General features: G+C 36.4%; 1 protein-coding gene across 2 annotated transcripts in view; it reads right to left on the reverse strand.

The window, feature by feature from the left end:
* LOC150079843 (nucleosome assembly protein 1-like 1) overlaps nucleotides 1–15967 on the reverse strand; it is a 103996-nt gene extending 88029 nt beyond the window's left edge. Inside the window, exon 1 of one of the 2 annotated variants that reach the window (XM_090382425.1) lies at nucleotides 15868–15967. The gene's annotated coding sequence lies outside the window, so the exon portion shown is untranslated. Of the gene's footprint in view, nucleotides 1–15821 lie in introns of both variants that reach the window. The other variant, XM_090382426.1, reaches the window with a different exon arrangement.
* Between the last annotated feature and the right edge of the window lie 9275 nt (nucleotides 15968–25242).

Below are 25242 nucleotides of genomic sequence, written 5' to 3' on the forward strand. Positions count from 1 at the left end.
AAATTAAAAAAAAAAAAAGGAATGTTATTGTAAAACAGAAGCATGAAACTATTATGCATTGCAAAATTCAAATCTCTACAAGCATTTATTGCATGAAACAGTGGTAAATGTATTTACATATTTGAATTAATATTTCCCCATCCATTTTTCTACCTTCTTATTTTCACTTTCTTGTTATTCTATTCAACATCTGAATTAATATTTATATATCTGAATGACAAATTACTAAATATGAAATTATATTAATGAAATAAGTAGAATAAAAATATTTTTTATGTACTGCTTTCAAGCCAGGAATGGCATGGCATATATAAAAATTCTGCATAGTTCAGACATATTTTAGGCAATATTTGCAATGAAATCTACTGGAGAAGTGTTTGATTCTACAATAACAGCACACTTTTTTCACATGCATTCTGGTATTTTCTCCATATTTTTCATTTTTTCTATTCCAGCAATTTCCTGACTTTTCTTTGATGTCACAAGAGATATTTTTCAAAATTGAATAGCACATCTTAAGAAATGTTCATCTGCCAGAGAAATTAATATTTTAGGAATTTTCTTCTCATCATGCATTAGCAGAGACATATGATGCAAAAAAGCTAGTTTATACAGTATGAGACAAAAAAAAAAAAAAAAAAAAAAAAAAACCCTTACAATTTCACCCATCCAGTCACTCCAAACATTTGTAGATGGTTGCATATTTGCTATTAACATGATATCACTTGGGAGTCAATTCCTGCTAAATCCATAAAAGAATAAAATATCACAAGGACAAGTATCCCACATTCCAGCTAACATGTTCCACACAGTTCTTGTCTACAACATCAACTCAGTCTTGGAAAATATAAGGATCTCATGCACACATGTGCGTGTTTTTTTTTATTATTTATTTATTCCTGTTGACTCAATCATACCATCACAGTCCATACTAGATGCCAGAATAAAATTCTGGCCTTTTTTTGGCAATAGTAGTAGTAGCATGTGATGCAAGAAAACAAGTGTATGAGCTTATGAAGCATTAGCCAAAAAAAAAAAAAAAAAAAAAAAATTTACAAAACAATTCATTCTAAATGTTTATCCAGTTCCTCCTTAAATTTATTTAACCTATCAACTTCCACAACGACAGATGGAAGTTTGTTCCAGCAATTAACCACCTGCTGGCTAAAGGCAAATTTCCACACATCTATTCTACATCTGTCTTCCCTCAATTTGAATTTATGCCCCCTTAGGTTCGTAATCTGAACAAGTGGAAGAATCCCATCAGAATTCAGTGTGCTCAACCCATTCAAGGCATTATACACCTCAATCAGATCACCTTGCAGGTGCTTAGTCTCCAACTGCTGCAATTTACAGAACTTAAGCCTCTCTTGGTAAGAGGATCCCTTCATTCCCCTCACCAATCTTGTTGCCCTTCTCTGTACATGCTCAAGCAAATCTACATCCTTCCTAAAATGAGGCCTCCAGACCTGCACACAGTACTCAAGGCATGGCCTGACCATTGCCTTATACAGAGGGATAATCACCTCCTTTTCCCTGCTAGCAAAATTCCTATATATCATTGACAAAACCCCATGACCTGCCCTGGCAGCCTGTCTGCATTGCTCAGAAAACTTCATATTTGACTGCAAAATTACTCCCAGGTCTTTTTCATTTTCTACCACCTTAAGTGTAGTACCACACAGTTGGTACGTTTCTCTGGGGTTACTTCTACCCATATGCAGTACTTTGCATTCGTTAAACTTCAGTTGCCACTTCTCAGCTCATCTGTCCAAATTTTCTAGATCCTCTTGCAGTAGCACACTACCATTACTGTCATTAACAATCCTACCAACCTATGTATCATCTGCAAACTTTGACACTAAGCCTGATATACCTTCATCAATATCAATGATAAATATACAAAACAGTGGATCCCACACCGAACCCTGTGGGACTCCACTAATAACATTAGTCCACAAAGAGAAGCACCCATTAATTACCACCCTCTGTCTTCTCCCACTCAACCACCCTTTTATCCATTGTAGAAACTTACTCTTAATACCATTCTGCTCCAATTTGTACAGTAGTCTTCCATGCAGAACAGCGTCAAAAGCTTTCCTGAAATCCGAATATATGATATCAAAATTATTTTTTGCATCCAGTTCCTTTGTAGCCACATCATAATAACCAATCAAATTTGTCAGACAAGACTTTCCCTTAACAAACCCATTCTGTGTCTGAATTACTGCTGCAGCCTTGTCTAGATGATCCTGCAATGCATCTTTAACCGGTGATTCCATTATTTTACCAGAAGTTAAACTAACAATGTATGACATTATGGTGATGTCTTCGTGGAACCTGGCTGTTCTTATCTTTGTGGTCATGAACTCTGGCAGAATTTGTTTTTGTTTTTCCTTACTGTGCCCACATGAATGAGGTTCTGATCTATCAGAAGCTTCCTGATGAGTAGAAAACTAGTAAACCAGTTATCACCAGTAATGTCGTGACCTGCTCCAGAAACAAGTTTTACCAGCCTTTCAACAATACTGCTAGGCTCCTTTTTAGCAGAAAAAAAAAAAAAAAAGGCCATTCAGGTTGCTGTCCAGCATATACTTCTATATTTACAGTGTAATGCATCTGCAAATGTAAATATCTTGAACCCATACTTATTTGGTTTGCTCGGGATATATTGCTGAAATACACTTTCCCAGAATCCTCCAATTTCTTATCTATTATTGCATATCCTGATATTGTGTAGCACATTTTTATATTTTCAACTAAAATATCCAGGAGAGATCTTATTGCTGCTAGTCTATCAAGTGTTCTTTGTTCATCTCTCATTTGCATATCATCAAACCTGATGACTGAGTGAAAAAGGAAAATGTGCCAGTGCCATTTCTCACTCAAAGCTCAGTATTCAAGCTGGCTTTTAGACAGCCTGCCAAATAGAACAGTCCCAACAACACTTTAATTTCTACTTTATCCATGGATCTAATTGTACTGTCTTCAAAACTGACTGACATGCCATTTCATTTATAGTCATTTGTATTTTCTACAATAATGTCCAAAATTTCATCAAACAAACAACAGTCCATAGGAGCATTGGTATCTTTTGCATATTTTATGATCCCTGAAAGATGAATTACAATATTAAATTGTCATGTTCTTAAATTTATTTCATAATTCAGGTATACTTTCATTTTTACATAGATGCGCTCACAACACTAACTTTCAAAATGTGTTGCTATTTTCAGAAGTGATAGAAGATTGACTGTGTCCTCTCACTTTATTTGAAGTAGTATGAGATTCTGCCAATTCATAAGCAAACTACATCAGTCCCATTACACATGCTGACCCCATACAAACGTGGGAAGAAGGCGATATAAAGAAGAAGACGACACATGCAGGAGTGCCTATGTATAAAGCACACCAGTTGGCTACATTTAGAAACTCATTTTTTGTATAAAAATACATTATTCACAGATGTGTATCCACTACTATGTTAAAATAAAGTAGGCAAAGTTAAATAGCTTAACTATTTCTTACAAATTAAATTTTTTTTTTTATAATTAGGCATTTATACAAGAATGCTCCCACTCTAGTACTATCTACGGGTTAAGATAATTAATGTTTTTGCCAGTACTTAAGCCATAAATCAACCTGACACCAAAAACTTTACTGCTTCAAGCTGTACACAATTGCAGATTTTGCTTTCTCCAGAAATGTGGGATTTATTATAAACAATTAGTCAAACCACCCAAATCTGGCAATCCATTATACAAAACCACCCATTTTCTGTCTATGTTTAGGAAAATCAAGGAAACCACTCCAAATATTTGGATTTTACTTGAAGAATGACATAAGCTGGACAAGTGCAGCCACAACTAAATCAAAATATCTACCATCTTACCCTAGTTATTAAAGCTGTTTTAACAGCATAAAAACAATATAAATATATCTCAAAATGGCCACTACTCTGTGGGAAAATACATAAATTTCACACTGTCAAGGGCACTAAATTTGAAGACTAAAAAGGAAGTAACTAATATCATAAATTTTTTTAAAATTTTTTTATATTTATATATACAATAAGCAGAAATACATGCACAGTTTGAAATTTCACACCCTTAAGTCTTTTAAATTGAAAAAAATGGGCTGATGCTACTGTTTTGTGTAATGCATTTTTTAGCACAATTAATATTTTTTTGGTTTTTTTTTAAAAAAAAGGTGTAAAAACAGCTTTTTAAATTTTAATTTTTTTTAAACTTAAAGTTACACATAAGTATGATTAGGAAAAGATTAAATATTGGCACTCTTCAAACAGAATTTAAAAAAAAAACTGTCAACTACTTGAGTGCCAGGCACTCAGGATGAAGGGTCCATAGTCGTGAATTGTCGTCAGTGTAGTACCTCAAAAAGAGCTTTATGGTAACTGAAATTGTTTCTAGTATCCCGGCTTGGCCTAAAACTGAGGAACTAATGAAAACATTGTCTATTTGAGTCTTTCCATTGTTGTGAATGACAAGGGTGGGAGAAGTGATTCAGACTTCTTCCTGGAGAAGAAATTAGGGGGAAATGCAACTGGCAGGTGAGGGCTGTGCAAAACTGCGCAGGCACCTCCCCATCACATCTCTGAGTACCTCCTTGCCAGGACAACTCCCACTTTGAAAATTGTTAAAAAAAATACTTCATCACAAAATTTATAAATGACCTTTATAGAATTATTAACTAACTATTTAGCAACCTTTTTGTCACCAAAAGGAGAGTTACTTAGTACAAAGAAGTGCACTATCGAAGTGTAATAAAAAAATTTTTTTTTTTTTTATTTTAACCCAAAAAGTAAATGATAGATTTCAATTGGAATAGTTTTCCCTTGATAAGCATCAAAATAACACATAGCTGATGTGATTTTTAAATTTTTAGCTCCATTAGTAATGGAAATAGAGGGGGGGGGGGGGAGACAAAAATTACTCACATTTTCCTGTCTGGCACAGCCATTTTTAATTATAAAAATATTTTAAAATTATATTTTAAACCTACTCGCTGAACTCTTTCCAACGGTGTATAATAAGCTGTAGGTTGTCAACAACATTTTTTTTGTTCCCCATTCTCGGACAAATTTTTGTCAACAACAATCAATATGGCATTATGTTGGCCCACATGTACAAACCCATGCAAAATTTCAAGTCAATAGGTTGAGTGGTTCCAGAGATACAATGCTATGACAGACGGATGGACAGACAACAGAGTAACATTATAAGGGTCCTTCATTAAACTACAGACTAAAAAATTTCCAAAAATTAAAATAAACACGAATCAGGTACCCTGTCACCATTTTTGCTACAAAGGGAACACCACCATGCCAAGTTAAAAACAAAACTGTTCTCATGTTTAATGCACGAGATATGAGATATTGACAATTGAATTATTGACAACTGTTTAATGCACGAGATACAAAATATTGGCACTCTTCAAGCAGAATTTAAAACAAAAAGTTTTCCAAAAATTAAAATGAACACCCATCAAGGTTCCCCTGCCAAGTTAAAAACAAAACTTGTTTTTAACCTGGCAGGTTAAAACAAAACAAAACAAACTCATGTTTAATGCATAGTCACTGCTGATAATCAGATCAAGAGTACTGTTTCCTCTTGCTGCCTAACATGCTGCTGTAGCATATAGTCATCCGATAAACCCACACAAGTCTTAATTGTGTGAGAAACCAACCCACAAATTCCAGTCAACATTTGTTAGAAGTTAAATTCCCCCATTATAAGATATTGATTTACTGGCACACATTTCTCTGTATATCTGTTATTTATAGTCATAAGGCCACACTATACTCATTTTTGTTCTTGCAGTGCTCAAGTTACAAACTGACTCAACATTGCACTGGCCATCCATTTCAACTGGGGTAGCTAGAGCAATAATTTTTTCCATATTCGTATCCTTATATCATTAATAAGATCATGTACTTCAAAATCATTACATTCTTGAGAATAGCAATCAGAAGACCTAATCTGTGGGCAAGGAAAAATCTGAAATTACTTGATGACAATATTCCATCCCACTGCAATAACAATTTCCAAACTGCTTGCTAAACATTCTATAACTGTCTCACAACACCTACCTTATTTGGCTGAACTTGTGGCCATGATTTATTTTTCAATAAAATAAAGAAATTTAACAAAATTTTTTTGGTGAGGGGGAAGTTATGGTAGTTATAAGAAACCTACCAAATATGATAAGCTTATTTGCTATTATAACCACTAATGGGAAATGTGTAAATAGCAATTTATAATGGCTATTTATATCATTATTTTTAAAACTATTTATAATTGGAGAGGTATTGCATTAAGGGTAAATTGCTAAAATGGATAAAGGGATGGTTGAGTGGGAGATGACAGTGGTAATCAATGGACACTGCTCTTCGTGGACAAATGTTATTAGTGGAGTTCCCCAGGGTTCTGTGTTGGGCCCATTGTTGTTTTGTATATTTATCAATGATATTGATGAAGGTATATCACGTTTAATGTCCAAGTTTGCAGATGACAGAAAGGTTGGCAGGATTGTTAACGACAGTATGCTACTCCAACTGGATCTAAATAAGTTGGGCAAATGGGCTGAGAAGTGGCAACTGAAGTTTAACATTGACAAATGCAAAATACTGCATATGAGTAGCAATAACCGAAGAGAAACCTACCAACTGTGTGGTACTACACTCAGGGAAGTGGAAAAGACCTGGGTGTAATTGTGCAGTCCACTATGAAGTTCACTGATTGAATTTTTATAATTCAATCCTGAAACTTTCTGATCATGCCCTGCACAAATTCACTTAACCTTCTAGCCAGCAACATTGGGCAGTGATGTACCAGAATTTGCCCAATCAGGTTTGTTATAAATGGCAGAAAAAATTTGTAAAGAAACCAAATCTTATTTATTTCTGATACCATATTGGTCAAGATCAAATTAGCCAAAAAAATAAATAAATTCAATAAAAATATTTCCCTGATTGCCTAAAGGTCAAATTTAGTAGTGGTCAACAATTGGATGAAATCTGAAGGTAGAAATTTAACAATATCATAGGACAGCACTCATAGCTATACTTCTCCAATTAAAAAATAACAGTGAAGTTCAGGGACATAATAGCAGTGCCTATGGAAGGATCTAGAGAAATGGCATGCAGCAGAAAATGTCTATGAGACAGATGGTGGAGAAATTTTGTAAGATATGGGTCAATAATTAACCTGAATGGAGCCCAGAAGCTTGAGAGGTTTTGGGGCACCACACTAGATGTAGGAAAAATATTCCGTGGCAAGATAAATTTTAGATTTATAGAAAAGTAACACCAAAGGTGACACGGAATTTTTTTTTTTTTTTGATGCAGAGGAAGCAATATTGTGATGTGCAATATCGTGAAAGAGAGATTATAGATGTGATATGTCTAGTGTCATTAAAGATGATCACAGGAACAGTATTTTTTTTTTTTTTTGGCAAGAAATAAGAAAGGATTGAGTTTTTGAAAGATCAAAATTTCCCCATTGGAAAATTACCTGAAGATAGGCATTTAAGGAATTCATGGTGGATATTTGGAAAGTAGATGCCATTTGTTCAGGAGCAAGGTTTCTTAAACTGGAAGGTGGAAAGAGTGACATCACCAGCAAAATTATAGATAGGATTTCCAGTCAGTAGGTCATTAACATACAAGAGGAAAAGAGTGGGAGAAAGAATTAAACCTTGGGGAACACCAGCATTAGTGGAGAAGTTAAAAGACAGCCATATACCACAACAACAGTGAGCAAGCAATCAGAGAAAAAAAAAACTAGATATGCAACTGCAAAAAAAAAAAAGAAAAAAAAAACAAGATGGGAGCTTGTTTAAGAGACCTTGTACCAATCAATCAAAAAGCCTTAGATATAATGAGAAACTGCTTGAGATTTACCAAACATTTTCATCAAATTTGTCCAGAGATGAACAACATACACCAAAATATCACCAGCTGATCAATACTGATGGCAGCAATCACTGATCAGATTAAGAGAGCATATAAAGTTGACACAGAACAGGAGCGAGCAAGATTTGTGTCACAGGTTTTAAGCATAAACCCAAGGTTTTAGGGTATAAGGCACAAAAAAAAAAAAAAAAAAAAGATTTCATAATTTCACTGACACAATCTGAGCTCAATGAAAATTGGGATCAGGCGATTTAAAATAGTAATATGAGGTAAAAAAGAATAGAAATCACAGAAGCCATCCATTTCACATTTCTGTAATGCCTAATTGCACATGGCTGAAAACCACGAGAGAGAAGCTCCACTGGAGAAGGGTCCAGCACCAACCTGAGATCTAATGTGCCTCGACTACTAACATTAACCATAAACTTTGAAGAGACGTATCAAGAGCATGGTTTGTGATTAAGATAGTCTGATATTCTGGTAGGCAACTGTGTGAGCTCATTACTAACTGAAATAGCATGAGCTGCTACTGCAGCTGGATCCATGTAACTCGAAAACTGAAGCCATCTGGAGTTGTAAAAAATTAAAATCACCAAGGAAAATTAAACTCGGGATTAAAGTTTCAAAGGAAGCTAAAGTGCTCCAGGTGAGTGGAGTATGGAGAATGACAGCGCAACAGATAAACTGGACAGACTGGAACAAAGATTTTGAACTACAGAGGATCAAAAAGGGGTGCTCAAATTAAGTCTCTGACAAGGGATCTACAATTCCTTCCAACTTTAAAGGTGGTACTCGCATATACCCACTCATATTCCTTTTCAGAGCTATCCTCACGTGGAACCCTTTTTGATCTGACTGAGCTCAATGAAAATTGGGATCAGGTGATTTAAAATAGTAATATGAGGTAAAAAAGAATAGAAATCACAGAGACCATCCATTTCACATTTCTGTAATGCCTAATTGCACATGGCTGAAAATGTGCCACGAGAGTCATTGGTGTTGTGAACTTTAGCTGTATGGACATGGCTATTAGAGATCCTGAGGCTTTTGCTAATGGCCTAACACCTGTTTATTTATCTTTTAGTAAAGATTGTCAGGTTATGATTTGGGTACCAAAATCAACTTGGTGATGGTCACTTCTCCAGTCTCCCATGGCCATTCTTGGCTTACTACCCTTTGGCATTGCAATAATGCAAAAATGGGACAATCTGCACATTTTTTTTTATTTCCTTTGGACAGTAGTAGTAGCATGTGATGCAAGAAAGCAAGTGTATGAGCTTATGCAGCATCAGCCAAAAAAAAAAAAAAAAAAATCACGCCATCCCCTCCAAATGCCTGTCCAGTTCCTCCTTAAATTTATTTAGCCTATCAACTTCCACGACAGATGGAAGTTTGTTCCAGCAATTAACCACCCGCTGGCTAAAGGCAAATTTCCGCACATTGTCTTTCCTCAATTTGAATTTTTGACCCCTAGGTTCGTAATCAGAACAAGTGGAAGGATCCCATCAGAATTCAGCATTCTCAAACCCATTCAAGGCCTTATACACCTCAATCAGATCACCGTGCAGGTGCCTAGTCTCCAGCCACTGCAATTTGCAGAACTTAAGCCTCTCTTGGTAAGAGGATCCCTTCATTCCCCTCACCAATCTTGTTGCCCTTCTCTGTACATGGTCAAGCAAATTTACATCCTTCATAAAATGAGGCCTCCAGACCTGTACGCAGTACTCAAGGCGTGGCCTGACCATTGCCTTATACAGAAGTACAATCACCTTTTCCCTGCTAGCAAAATTCCTATATATCATTGACAAAACCCCATGACCTGCCCTGGCAGACTGTCTGCGTTGCTCAGAAAACTTCATATCTAACTGCACAATTACTCCCAGGTCTTTTTCATTTTCTACCACCTTAAGTGTAGTACCACACAGTTGGTATGTTTCTCTGGGGTTACTAACCATATGCAGTACTTTGCATTTATCAAGGTTAAACTTCAGTTGCCACTTCTTAGCCCATCTGCCCAAATTTTCTAGATCCTGTTAAAGTAGCACACTGCCATTACTAACCCTGCCAACCTTTGTATGATCTGCAAACTTCGCCACTAAGCCTGATATACCTTCATCAATGTCACTGATAAATATACAAAACAGTGGACCCAACACTGAACCCTGTGGGACTCCACTAATAACATTAGTCCACAAAGAGCAGCACCCATTGATTACCACCCCATCTTCTCCCACTCAACCATCCTTTTATCCCTTGTGGCAACTTACCCTTAATACCAGTGTTTCAGGTCTTCTGATCGCAATATTAGCTCACATCATGTCAGTAAAATTGTTCTTGTAGGAATAAAAGCCTTATCTTGCTTCTTGTCAAAATGGGAGTTCTTGTGCTAGTCTCATGCCTATTGGCCACATCTGTCCATCCATATTTCCACCTTTTCCAAATCCTGTTGGTTTCATTGCATCCTTCATGCAATGGAAGCTTATTAGCATCTTACTCTAAATTTTGCATTTATGATTTTGGTAAACCATGTAAAGCACATTCTACTCAATGCCTCTTGGTTTTCTGACAAAAAAATAAGTTATCCTGAAGATGGCCTTAATAAAAAGACACCTGAATCACTAATATCAAGATTTTTAAAGACAGTCTCCACTTCTAGATGGCAATTCTCCACTTGTACTTAAACTTCCACAGCAACTCCTGTTTAGTGTTGCTTTTTTTTTCAACCCTTATTTGACTGTTTTACATGCTGTGGGGAAAGTCTCATATCCTCATACCAACTGCTTAAAAAAAAAATCCCCATTAATGCCTATTCTACTCATTCAACTCCTTTTAAATAATGGTGAAGTCCACCAACTGCTAACTTTTAGACTATCTTGACACCTTCCATCTGAAAAATACTATTTTTTAGACCATAAGATGCATTTTTCTAGTTTACTAAAATTTCCTTGTGACTTATGGTCTGAAGGTACATTCAGTACACCTTCAGCCTAACCCCACCTGTATGAAAACAAAAATATCTCTGGGGAGCTGTTAGATTGGTCCTCAGAAGGAGTTGCACTAAATCCTTCTCTTTTCTGTTTTAATCTTATTTTTAGGTTTGTTTATTTATTTTGATATATAGGTGGATACATTCATAGTAGCAGAATAGCACCTTGCCTACAACCCTATTAACACCATTAGTTAATTTACTGCATTTTTTTAGGTGGTTCAGGTGTTTCCTAAGTTTAAAGTAATAATAAATTAAAGTATGAAAACAAAACAAAAATCTCTGGGGAGCTGTTAGTTCAGTCCTCAGAAGGAGTGTTACACAATTCTTCTCTTATATTTTAATCTTATTTTTAGGTTTATTTATTTATTTTGATATACAGATGGATACATTCATAGTAGCAAAAAAGCACTTTGCCTTACCTACAACCCTATTAACATCATTAATTAATTTACTGCATTTATTAGGTAGTTCAAGTGTTTCCTAAGTTAAAAGTAATAATAAATTTTTGGCATTCCACACAAACAAAGCTTCATTTTATATTGAAATTTTGTTTAGTAAGCCCTTATGAATCTGTTTCAACTATATGCAAAAAAAAAAAAAAAAAAAAATTTTCCCCCAAAATTTGGGTGCATCTTAATGTCCGAAAAATTCAGTAATCACTAATATGAATTCTGTCAGTGTCTATCCATAGGTGATACCTTGGCTACTCATCTTCAGAAATTCCTTGGAAATGTTTGGGAACTAAAGCTGCCACTCTTGACATTTTGAAGTCTTTCAATCACATTTGGCATGTTGTTATTATTTTGTTTTTAGGAGCATTAGCAACTAAGGCGATATTACTCCAGGGTGCGGTGGTCATTCCCTGACCTTTCCGCATCCTCCGTATTTGGTGGTCACGGGCTCGAACCCCAGTCTAAGCATGTGCTTCACACTGCTGCTCCTGCCCACATTTGGCATAAAGGTTCTCCAAGAATCATTGTTATGGTTTGTCTTTCAATTTCTGCAATTCAGAAAGTTTTCTCTCTGATTACTTGGTGCATATGTTGGTTGGTGGTACTCTTGTACAAGTGTTCTAATTTTCCAACTAATTTCACTAATCTAATTTTCCATTCTTTCATCCACTCTTTTCTTCCTCTAAATGGCTGGAAATGTTATCCGTAGTTCTGATGATACTATACATTCTGTTGCCTCTAAATCCATTACTTACTTATGTAGACCTCCAGTGGGGAGAATTATGTAGTTTACTTCGATTCTAAAACCATTCCTGCTGTTCCAACGATCATCTTCAAATACCAATTGAAATAAACAAGATTACATGGGGGTAACTTTCTAAACCTCATAGCATAAGCATATTACAAAAACCAGGCTTTCTCTTTCATCCTTAACATGTTTTTCTGAACAGCTGACTCTGTACAAGTCACAAATCTGCCCTATTATGAAATATTGTTCCACATCTCCATACAAAGGGGCAGTCAGGTTAATTATTATTGTAGCAGTGTTTTAGAAGCATCAGCAACTAAGGCAATATATATTGCTCCATACATACTTTTCTGTAAATTAGTGTTTCTGTGATTGATTTTCTGCTTGCTGGACAAAAAACCCGAGTTTCTGGGAGAAAACTCTGGTTTTCAACCCTCACCCGAGACAAATTAACTCAGCCACACAGGTTAATTGATGGTCAAGCATTTACTCCATATTTACAGAAAAGACATGCAGCAAAAAACTGAACATTACTGACACTTTCTGCTAAATGTCTTTTTTACAGATACCTCCATGAGCACTGTTGTACTACATCATCATAACTCCACCTCTCCTTTCTGAACACATGTATGAGCTAGTTAACATTCCATCACAGTTCAATGCACCAGGTTGCTTTTCTTTCTAACAAGGCAGAATCCAAAAAAAGTTCCAGGAAATTTGTTAAAATATCTGAACACTGAATAATAACTGTTGATGCAAACAGTGAAAAAATTTATCAAGGGGTATGATATTTTGAATGACCCAAGCTCTTGAAAGGTGGCAGCAACGGTAATCCAAAGAGTTAGACCTTTCACATTAACAAATGACAAATTCTACTCAGACCATCATCAAATAAGTCAGTGGTTTTCAACTTTTTTAATAACGGCACCCCTAAGTAATTTATTTTATTTTGCGGCACCCTTACTCAATTTTCTGCCTGTTATATCCAATTCTCTCTCTGTGCGTGTGCGTAATAATATTAAAAATATATAAGTTATATGATAGTTATTACAATAATATAATTATAAAAATTACATTTCATAATGCAAATTATTTTATTTGTATATAATTTTATTCTTTATATAGATGTAATAAGTAAACATCAATTACAGATCACCACAAAATTAAAAAGATACTGTACACCTCTTTATAAGGAAATAAAAATATAAATTTTAAAAAAGATAAGTTTAAGTAACTTAAACCCATATTACATGGCACCCCCTGGAATGTTGTTGTGGCACCCCGGTTGAAAACCACTGAAATAAATGACTCAAGTTGGAACATCGGTAATTTTCAAGCCATACAACTTCTTTGTTCAAGTTTTCAACAACAGATCAAATGAAAACAAGAGATGAACTTTCAAATTTGCAATCCAAAAAAACTTCACAAACCCCTCAGAGGAAAGAAACTGATTAATATAACAAACCAACACCCCCAGAGTCCAAAAAGTATGTCTACCTTCCCCTGAATGAAAGAGAAAGTAATTCAGTTTAAAAAAAAAAAAAAAAAAACATAGAACATTACTAATAGTGATGTGTTATCCCTGGAGGCAGGATAGAATTGCCACATTTTCAAAATCCCTGATCCAAATATGATTGGCTGGGTGAGAGATAATGAACAATCCTAAAATAACTACAAGGACTTTTGTGATAACTATTTACTTACATAGATTTCTAATTACAAGCTGAAGCCCTTATCAAAACAGTTACAAACTTGTGACAGGTGATACTAGCATAAATAGTTCTGTAATAAAAATAAACATAATTTTTTTGAAAACCCCAATTATTAAACCCTGGGAAATAATATTGTATAGAACACACAATATTACATTCAAAAGGGAACAGAACTTATTTTTGTTCTACCATTCCATGACCCAGAGAAATGGGCCTTCACTAAGAAGAAAACCCAAAGAAATTACAATACTAGGGAGAAAAAAAAAAAATTTGCCTCTAAACAGATTTCCCCCTTGGCATGTCCTCCTCCTCCTCCACCAGATGGAGGAGGACATGACAAGTCTGATTGCATTAGCTCCTATTTGGTATGAACAGATCCAAGAACACTTCCTTCTATATATACACAGACTTCTCCAGGGCGTGACAACAGTTGAATCTTCCCTCAGACCTTTTCCAAAGAATTCACTGGATCCAACAATATCAACTCCTAATTACTTCTCTATAGTAAGGGTCACTAACCTTTTCACCAATGGACTACAATAACTGATCAACAGTGGTGAGGCCCACACCTAGAAAAGAAAACTTTGGGTGGGGTGCCATCCTGAGGAAATATGTATATGCTTGACTTATTAATCACAGATTAATGAAATTTAATAAAAAAAAATGCTTAAATGTGAGAATCTAAATCAGTATACCTCACTGACTTGTGAAGTTTGATATTATGAAAAACACATCATACTCAAACATTCCCTTTATGTTGAAAATGACTGCAAGACATTTTACCTTTTCATGACAGAAAAACTACTTTGTGTTTGCATCAAATAAAAATTCATTGCACATTCTCTTAAATTTCACATTTTGATGTGACAGGGGAGAATGGTAATTAGAAAAGGCTCTACTATAAATGCGTGCAAACCAATTAAACTATTTTTTCTTTTCTTTCCTTTTTTATGGCAGTAGCCACACAAAACTAAGGTAGCTTTCGTTTCGCGGGCAGTTAAAAAAACATTTTGTCAAGGTCATTTCAGTATTTTCTTAATACAGCCATTGTTGAAAGAGAAATTCCTTTGGTAAAATTTCAAGTCAAACTCTACAAAAGAAATGGTGCCCTTTCTTGGATAAAATTTATACAAACCTTTTCGTGTCATGTTTCGCTGTAAGATATGCATCACATATCAAGGCCATCAGATTATCACTTGAATGAATGAATATCAAGTTTATCTGGCCCGTCAGTAGTTACATGACAGTACAAGGAATGCATGCATTAACTACATATGGAAGAAAAGGGAACACAAACATTAAACTAATAAAAGAACTTCGTAAATCAGGATTTTTTCCTCTGGGAGACGGCTTTCATAAGTATCATTACTGCGTAGTTAACCTGCTAAAAGTACTGGATTTAGAGAATATTCGTATTGTATAACATGAAAGAATTTATTATGGGTGCGAGAGAATCTAAAAGAACTCTTAGGATTGAAAACATGCCAAAGTCCAGATTACTGCGGGGCATCACTTCGGTGACATCTGCATAGAAGCAATAGAGAATGACAATACGAATAAAGAAAAAGTGGTTATGGTAAGGTTTTTTATTTATTTATTTATTCTCAATTTCATGAAAGAACTTTATATGGAACAAATTGAGGTGAGAATAAAAATAATTAAAAAAAAAAAAATTCAAATCCACTCTTCATAATGGTGTACTTTACCATGGCCGCGTGTTAACCATAATGCACATCCATAAAATTAGTCAACACGTTAACAGATCCGATACGAATTTATTTTATTTTCACATAAATTTCACTATACATAATTGAGAATCAAAAGCCCAAAAATAAAATAAGGAAAAAGGAGAAGAAAACTGATTCATCCTTTTAATTTTAAGAACAATTAAAACAAAACAACAAAGAAAACTCCGCAACGAGTTAACACTTTAATAATACATGCATTAAAAAAAAAACACGATTTCCTACCGCGCATTAAAACTCACCAAAAAAGTTAAAAACGAAATAGGAAAATCTAGCAAATCCAAAGACCTTTGTTTCTGTTACTTCTGTCTGCTCCTGTACTGTACAGCAAAGAATGCGTTCCTTACCACGAGGAGAAATGGCGGGCTGCAGACAAGATCCAATCATGTGATTGGTCATACACAAGAGATACAGAATAATGGCCAATCACATTTTAGATTACGGAACCTTTCGCAATAGTTTCTAAGTGTTGAAAATGTGAAATTTATCCTTCAATTTTGTAGAAACGGAAAAGTTCTCTATTTTACTAAACGTGATAAATCTAACAGACAACGTGGAATCATGTGTACATAGCTGCCATTTCATATTTATACTGCTAAAATTAATTAAATATCCATGATATTTTCTTATAGCTGCACAGAGTGAAAATTGGTAGTGGTCCAAGAAGTCTGCAGTTCGGGAATATTCCCCCACAAAATTAAACTGCTTTTGTACTACAAAGAAACTCAAAACATTTTTCAATAAATCGATAATAACAGTTCCAAATGTAGAAGTTTTTCTAGAATCCAGCACATCATTTTGAGCAAGATCATTGACTAACAAATTGGAAAGATTGATGGATATTATATATGAATATCCAAGGACAGAACCCAGAGTGGGGAGGAGGGGGGGGGGGAATGGCTGTAATTATCCATAAGACTAGATCGTAGGTATAGCTTAGCTTAATTTTTCAGCTAAAAATTAAGCTAAGCTATACCTACGATCTAGTCATTACATCACAGCACATAAGGACTCCTTAAAATATCAACAGTCAATTATCCATAAGATTATTCCAAAAGGGCATTCTTCCGTGCTCTCCTAAGTTACCTGCAAACAAAACAATCTTCCTATGTTGTAACTCATTTCCAAAGGCTCGACTTCCTTTGTTTTCCCATACCGTTATTCACTTGTGAATATCAGTTTATTATTATTATACTAGCGTCGAAGCTTAAAAGAAGTTCATAGCAATTACAAGCCAATGACGTCATAATTAAAATTAGGGGCTGTACAATAGGTAAGGCGAAAGCCTAAGGGAACCATTGCGAAAGGCTCCAAGTGCTTAACTAAAAATTAACGACACACTTTTTATCATTGTTAAGTTTCGCCATATTTACATCTACACCTGGTCACAAAGAGGAATCAAGGTTACAAGATGTTATACCCTCGTGACTAGCACAGTTGGAAGAATCACCCTCCTCCCCACACCCGGTGTAAAAGACCTGCGTTTGAGTTCCGTCGATGACGTGAGGCATTTTTATGGGCTTTTTTCACAATGTGGAGGAGTCAATCGGTCTCAGACTAGGACAGCAAGTTTTTTACACCCTGAAACTCGCATTTTGGTCCAGCAAACAGAAAATTGATCTCAGAACACACACAATTTATGGACAGTATACATGGAGCAATACGGCCTTAGTCGCTGATGCTCCTAAAACAACAACAACAACAAGATGTTATAAATGAAAGCTTGGCTGAATCAAAAAATGTCATCCCTCGTAAGAGCCTATTGAAGATATAAGAAAAACTGATCACAACAGGTACACTATATAAGAGAAATATTATCAAATTAGAAAAAAATTCCTCTTCTGATCTAAAAAGTACTCAAAAGCCATACAAATTCAAAATTTTCTATGGCTATTCACAAAAGCCATACATCCTTGAAACTGGAAAAAATTGATTAAGAATTAATTAATATATATAAATAATTAATAATAATAATAATAAATGAATGAATCTCACACTTACCTTACACCTTTGTGGAAGTATAGAATTGATAGCTGAAATAAATTCAAGGAAGAACTAAACAAACTATTGGAGGGAATGGATAGGTGAAATGGGTGTCTTATTTTAATTTCGTTTTTTTTTTTTTTTTAGCTGATGCTGTATAAGCTTGCATCATTTGCCAATACTAATACTATAATTGACCCCAGGGGCTCACATCTGGTGAGTATGGGCCTGGTACACCTAGGAGTGCTTTATCCGTAGCCGAGTGGGCAGGAGCGGGAGTGCAGTAGCACACGCTCTTTGAGTAGACCGGGGTTCAAGCCCCTGACTGCTGAATACGGTCGATCTGCCAACCCGCACTGGACCAGCGTGGCAGATTATGGTCCATTTCCCTCAGCATGAATTGTTTTTACACCTAGGATGGTGTACTTATAAACAGCAGAGAAGGCATAATTCAAATAGCAGAAGACTACTAAAGAGAATTATACAAGGAGCGAGGGAATGATACCAGCAGTGGGGAAGATGGATTGCAAATTAGCAGCACATACGACATACCCGATATTCTTCCTGATGAGGTAGAACATGCATTGAAGAAAATGAAGAATCGGAAAGCCCCGGGGGAAGATGAAGTTACTGTGGAGTTGTTAAAATTGGGAGGAAGAGACATAACACAAAAACTGGCAAGGCTCTTCACAAAGTGCATTAGAAAAGGTGTGATGCCTAAGCAGTGGAATAATGCAATCATAGTTTTGCTGCATAAGAAAGGAGATAAATCAGAAATTGGAAATTATAGACCAATTAGCCTGTTATCCCATATCTACAAGTTGTTCACAAGGGTCATTACTAACAGATTAGAAAGAATACTTGATGAGAATCAACCGAAAGAGCAAGCTGGCTTTAGGACAGGATTCTCAACTATGGATCACCTTCACGTAATATCACAGCTAATGGAGAAAGCAAATGAATATAAAACACCATTATGCCTGGCATTTGTGGATTATGAAAAGGCATTTGACTCCATACAGCATAAGGCAATGTTTCGGGCACTGGAAAGACAAGGCATAGATACTCCATATATTATGATTTTGAAGAAAATATATGAGAGTGCTACATCCTTTATTAGACTAGACAAAGACAGTAGCAAATTTAAAATCGAGAAAGGAGTTCGACAAGGAGACACAATATCTCCGAAGCTGTTTACTGCTGCCCTTGAGGAAGCTTTCAGAAGATTAGACTGGTCGCAGAAAGGAGTCAATGTGAACGGAGAGTACCTAAACCATTTACGATTTGCAGATGACATTGTGGTCATAAGCCACGATCCCAAAGAATTAGAGGAAAATCTTAATCAGTTATGCACAGTTAGTAAGGATTTTGGACTAAAGATGAATATGGCTAAAACAAAAGTAATGATGAACAAGTATGCCACGGAAAGGGAAATAATGATTGAAGGAGCAGTAATTGAAAAGGTGGAGTCATATACTTATCTGGGACAAGTTATTAGCTGTAATAATGATAAATGGCTGGAAGTCAAGAGAAGAATAAATTTTGGATGGATAGCATTCAGGAAATATAGTCACATACTGAAGAGCAATATCCCAGTTTGTCTGAAACGTAAAATAATGAATCAATGTATACTCCCCACCATGACTTATGGAAGTGAAACTTGGGCACTCACCAAAAGAATGGAAGAGAAGCTAAGAACTACACAGAGAAGAATGGAACGAATTATATTGGGAATCAGACTGTTAGATAAGAAGAGAAACAGATGGATTAGGCAGCAAACTCAAGTAAAGGAGGACATTCTTATCAAAACAAAAGAACTAAAATGGTCTTGGGCAGGACACATAGCTCGAAGACATGATGACAGATGGACTAAGAAAATAACAGAATGGTACCAAGAGGAGTTAGAAGAAAACCTGGAAGACAAAGGCGGAGATGGATAGATGAAATTCATGAGTTTTTGAGTAGTAAATGGATGGCCAGTGCTCAAAACAGAAGGAACTGGAAAGTTGCTGGAGAGGCCTTCATCCTGCAGTGGATTGAAAATGGCTGATGATGATGATGATGATGACACCTAGGATCCTGAGCTGGATATCATCATTCTTCTTTTTTCTTGGTGATTCCATTCTACTTCTCTCTCTCTCTCTCTCTCTCTCTCTATATATATATATATATATATATGACCGTTATGGTGGGACCTCACTCTCTCTCCCAGGACTGAATATCCATTGCAAATGATAGACGATCCGTCACCATCTATGCGGACTCCTACTATACAATGATCTCTCTGGATGGGACTCTTTCTCCCATGTGCGACGCAACGACTGGACATCACCACAGTAGCTCTGCTGCAGCACACCGCCTAGCATTCTGAACTGGGCACCCTTGCCCAGTTCACTTTTAAAACCCTATCCCTAGGCAGGGAGGGGGAAAACATGGGCCTCTGTCTCATCCCTCCCCCTTCTTCCCCTGGTGGGGCTTGCTCCACTGACACTCCTGGGATTGCCTTCTCTTTCGTTCCCATACTTCTACCTGTTTCCCCCAATCTTCAGTCTCCCCCCCCCCACTCTACCTTTATCGACCGTGAATGTCCCACTGCAAGCTATTAAACTTCAATGTGAAAAATTAACCTAACCTTCATTCAAAACCTATCTCGGCCTTTTGTAAACCTCTAGCGTCTACCCCATTTTTTTTTTTTTTAACAGGCCCTAGCCACTGAAATCTCAGGAAATTAGGTGGCAGGACCTGCCAGAGTAAATAATTGTAATACTGGTGTACCTGCTCTGCCTCCACTGGGCCAAGTGTGGGCAACGTTGGGCCTCAGTAGGGGTCCAGCGGCTAAATGACCAGATGAACAACGGTACACGACAGTAAACATGTACAGTATCCATACACTTTTAAATCTCTGGCCTCAACAGTGTTCTGTTTCACATGACAATGTATACTACGCGGAGATGGGGGAAACCCCTGGTGCCGTTTGACACGAATACACTTTACACTTTTTCTCTCTCTCTTTCAGGGTAATTCAGAATTTTTTTTTTTTTTTTAGCGAGTGCAGCATAAGCCTCAGGCTTCCTTGCGCCATATGACTAAAAATAAATAAATAATTCTACAGTGACTTCCTCGTCAGTATCGTGTGGTTATAATCATCATCCTTCCATATTGAGTGGAAAAGGGCTGAGCTTCGAAACCGTCAATCACCAGCGGAATTTTTATCGGTAATTTTTTCGCAACATAGAAATAGTTTCACAAAAGTTTTCGTTTCTGAGTTACTTGGTCTCAGGCGAAGTTTGCATAGATTGTCACTTGGCAACTGGGTTTTTCACCGATCGAAAAATACACGAAAATTACAGACACGATACACTGATGCCTCATACACTGATGGCTCGCTTTAGCTGCTTCGGCGTTTAACACATACCGAACTTATAACGACTTCCTATTCGCTGTCAGTTTTAATAGACTTGGATTCGATTTAAGCAGTGGACTTCAGAAACTTCAAACGGCTTTGAAATTTAGTGATAAGCTCCTAACCTCTAGGGCAGATGCGAATTTTTTCCGTTATTTTTCCTCTTTTTTGTCAATTTGCAAACACACAATCCAAGTACTAATACAAACAATCAGGGAATACTTACGAATTCTGCGCCATTCCCGAGTGGTACTACTTCAAATCCTGCTTTACAACCGTTGGACTTCTGGCAGTGGCAGCATAGGTTTTTGCGATCTAAAATATATTCATGCCTTTGTCCACTGATTGTTAGTACTTGCTGTTGTTTAGAATTTGTATCAAATTGGCTAAGGCCATGAGATTTCAATCCATTGTGTCTCTAAATTGCATGCAGACTATGGTCAAGAATGGATCAGAGACTTCAATCGCAGGATGAGTGAGAAGAATAGAAAAATTTTGCTGTTTTTGGAAAACTGCACCCCTCATTGTCAAGTAAACGACCAAAATGCAATCACTGTCTTGTACCTACCACCAAATATAATGTCAGTTCTTCAGCCATTTGATCAAGGTCTAATCTGTGTTTTAAGAAAACTACCGAAGAATGCTACGTATTAAACAAAATTGCGCTATGTCTTTAAAGCAGAATTCAATGCTAAATCGACACCCTGCAGGCAATGTGTTTCAGCATGGTATAAAGTTGATGAAAGAGTGATCGTCAACTGCTTCAAACGTTCTGGATTTACCGCCTTGAATGATGCAATGTGTAAAATTTCTCATGCTTCTTACTCTATTAATTGCGAAGAACAGTCCGATGATAGCGAAGAAATATTTGAGCATGTGGGTCATCACCTAAACTTACAGAAAACTTGAAGCTTCAAAGATTACGCAGAAGTGGATACGGTCGTTGAATGTTTTAGGACATTCATGAACGAAGAGGGAACTCATTGCAGACGTAATGGGATCTTCCTAAATTTGGAACCTACTGTGGTTGAACAAGAAGTTGCAGTGAAAAATGCTCATCAAGGATTCGAACTTGTACTACGATTTTTTCAAGCGCAGCCTAATTGCGAAATTGAAATAACTGCTATCGAAGCTTCTGTTCTTCGGGACTTTTCCTCTGATAAACAACAACAGATAGTTAGTGAATCTGCAATATATTTAGCTAATACTATAGAGGATTCAATAGTAAGAGCGGCATATAAGTCAGGTAGGAAGAAGGTTATTAAACTAAAATCCTGCCCATGGTGGACAAACGAACTGACTGTCTTACGACGGACTGTATATCGAGCTAGGAGACAGTACCAGCGGCATCGGAACTGGGGTCATTCTGAGGTAGTTAGATTGCATGAAAATTACGTATCTCTTAAAAATAATTACAAGAGAACCATGGCAACTCGGAAGAGAGAAACCTGGCGATTGTTTGTAAAAGAATCGGGGAGAAATGATCCCTGGGGTTTGCTATATAAGTTTGTCAAGAGATAAACTGAGAAGTTTGGAGGTATTTAATACAATTCAAGAGGATTCTACTGAGACTATTGGCTGGGAGGATTCAGTAGATGTAATATTAACCAGGCTGTTCCCGGTTGACGATCCCATCTTAGACTCACAGTGCCAATCCGAACTGCGGCGAAAAAATCAGTTTTATGTAGCTAGAGGCAATACCATGGCATTTACAATAGATGAACTGGCAGGGGTGTTAAAGAAACTTAATTTTGCAAAATGTCCAGGAATAGATTTGATTGAGAATGCATTTATAGTGAGGTTTTTTAAGTTAATACCTAACATGTTACTTTTGTTATATAATAAGTGCTTAGAAGAAGGACTGTTTCCATTGAAATGGAAGATTGCTTTATTGAGGCTAATTAGGAAGCCTGGGAAACCTTTAATTGAGCCTAAGTCGTACCGTCCAATTGCTTTGTTGGCTAATCTGGGGAAAGTGTTAGAGAGGTTAATGGCAATACGTTTACAAGAATTGTTAGAACGCCATGACATGATTACACCTAATCAGTATGGTTTTACACCGGGGAAATCGTGCGAGGATGCTCTTCTGGACTTTCATACATACATTTCAAACTCTGATTCAAAATATGAACTTGCTATATATATAGATTTTGAAGGTGCGTTCGACTCAGTATGGTAGGAGGCAGCTCTTTCTCAACTGTGTCGTTCTGAGTGTTCCAAGCAGTTATACAGTCTGTTCAGGAGTTATTTTTCTGAGAGATATGTGACTGTAAGGTCTAAACATTTTCTCCTTCAAAGACAAATCACGCGAGGTTGCCCTAAGGGCTCTGTATTAGGTCCTTCCATTTGGAATTTGGTGCTACAGAACTGGCTGGTTCGACCACAAGTAAATTGTCACGTGATAGCTTTTGCTGATGATGTCACATGAATTGTGGCAGGTCGATCACGACACGATTTGGAGCAAAATGCAAACCGTGTAATAAATGATATTAACACCTGGGCACAAGGATTTAAGCTTACCATTAGCCCCCAAAAGACCAAAATGATGCTTTTTAAAACAAAACTTGATTTGGGACGACTGCCGCAAATAAAATTAAATGGGAGACAGTTGACTATGGTTTCTGAAACTAAATACTTGGGGCTCATTATTGATCACAAGTTGTCTTATTATGCGCATATAACACATCTACATAGCAAGATCGGGAAATTTGCCGGTTATATTATAAGAGTACCAAGAGGAGATTGGGGTGTGTCCAATAAAACTTTATTTTTATATTATAAGGTGGTCTTTCTGCCTATGGTTACGTATGCAGCGGGAGTTTGGTCTCACAGAGTGGCTCTTGTTATATTTCAGGCTAAATTAAACTCACTACAAAGAACAATGCTTCTCAGTATATTAAGGGTATGTAGAACTGTAGCTACGACTGTACTTCAAGTGATGGCTGGGGCAGTCCCCTTGGATTTGTTCGTGGCTTATCGAGAGCTGTGCTATGGCATTAAGAAGAAAATATCTACTAGACTTGTTGGCATAGAAGTTGACATAAATTCTGACATTAAGAGGGAGAAGAGAAGATGTTTAAATGAGATTGTTAACTTGTGGCAAACAAGATGGGACACTGTATCTTCTGGTCGAGTGACAAAGAAATTTATTCCGGATGTTACCTTTTTAAGTGACAGAACAGTTCGAAGCTAGTTTACATCAAGTTTACAAACATCATTTTTAGTAACAGGTCACGGCTCGATGAAAGCGAAATTATTTCAGTTGGGACTTTCGGATACAGATCTCTGTTTTTGTGGTGAGGTTGAAAGTTGGCACCATATATTATATGTGTGTACAATTTATGATAATGTCAGGGAAATAATCAGGGAAATCATTGCTGAAAATGATTTAGGTCGGGAAGAGGTGTTCTTATCTAATAGGAGTGTATTTCAATTATTCCAGGATTTTGCAAAGGGAGCCTTTGAACTGAGGAAACGCCTGTTAAACAGTTGAACCAAAATAGTGTGTTGAAAACATTACTGAAGTGTGTCCAGAATGCCCAAGAGACTAATGGTGATGATGAGGAGGATTTTTTTATTATTATTATTTATTCATTTATTTAATTTTTTTATTATTATTATTTATTTTATTTATTTATTTATTATTTATATATATATATATATATTTTTTTTTTTAAGCTCTGGATTGGGCCCCCAGAGGATTTTTTTTTTTTTTAAAGTGTTGTTGTCTCATAACCTGAGACCTTATGCGTCCCATCTACTGGAACTGGCCCACCTTCCCGTGGTGTGGACGAGTATCTAGAAGCAGCCTTCCTGGTGATAGCTGCTTCTGGGTAGCCAAGAGGTCAGCATAACACAACAACATAACATGCATTAAACTACACGAACATTGCACTATTACACGCTGGCCTGTTTTGCAGAGGTCTGTTCAACGTACAAATAAACGAGGTGGATTTGAACGGACGTTCTAGGAGTCACCCTACCTATACACACACATGTCCACATGTGGTTGAACAAGAAGTAAAAGTTGCAGTGAAAAATGCTCATCAAGGATTCGAACTTGTACTACGATTTTTTCAAGCGCAGCCTAATTGCGAAATTGAAATAACTGCTATCGCGCACCTTCATAATTCTCTTGTAAACATGCTCTACCATTGAAACAGAGAGTTTTTAAAGATTATTTTAAAGTATGAAACAATTGTCAAAGTATGTACTGAAATTTACAATTTAATTAAGAAGAAGACCTCTTTATTGTATACAGAAGAGACATTGCTGTA

The sequence above is a fragment of the Mastigoproctus giganteus genome, chromosome 10 (genome assembly GCF_048544385.1).
Source record: "Mastigoproctus giganteus isolate SK-2022 chromosome 10, ASM4854438v1, whole genome shotgun sequence".
Classification (NCBI taxonomy): domain Eukaryota; kingdom Metazoa; phylum Arthropoda; class Arachnida; order Uropygi; family Thelyphonidae; genus Mastigoproctus; species Mastigoproctus giganteus.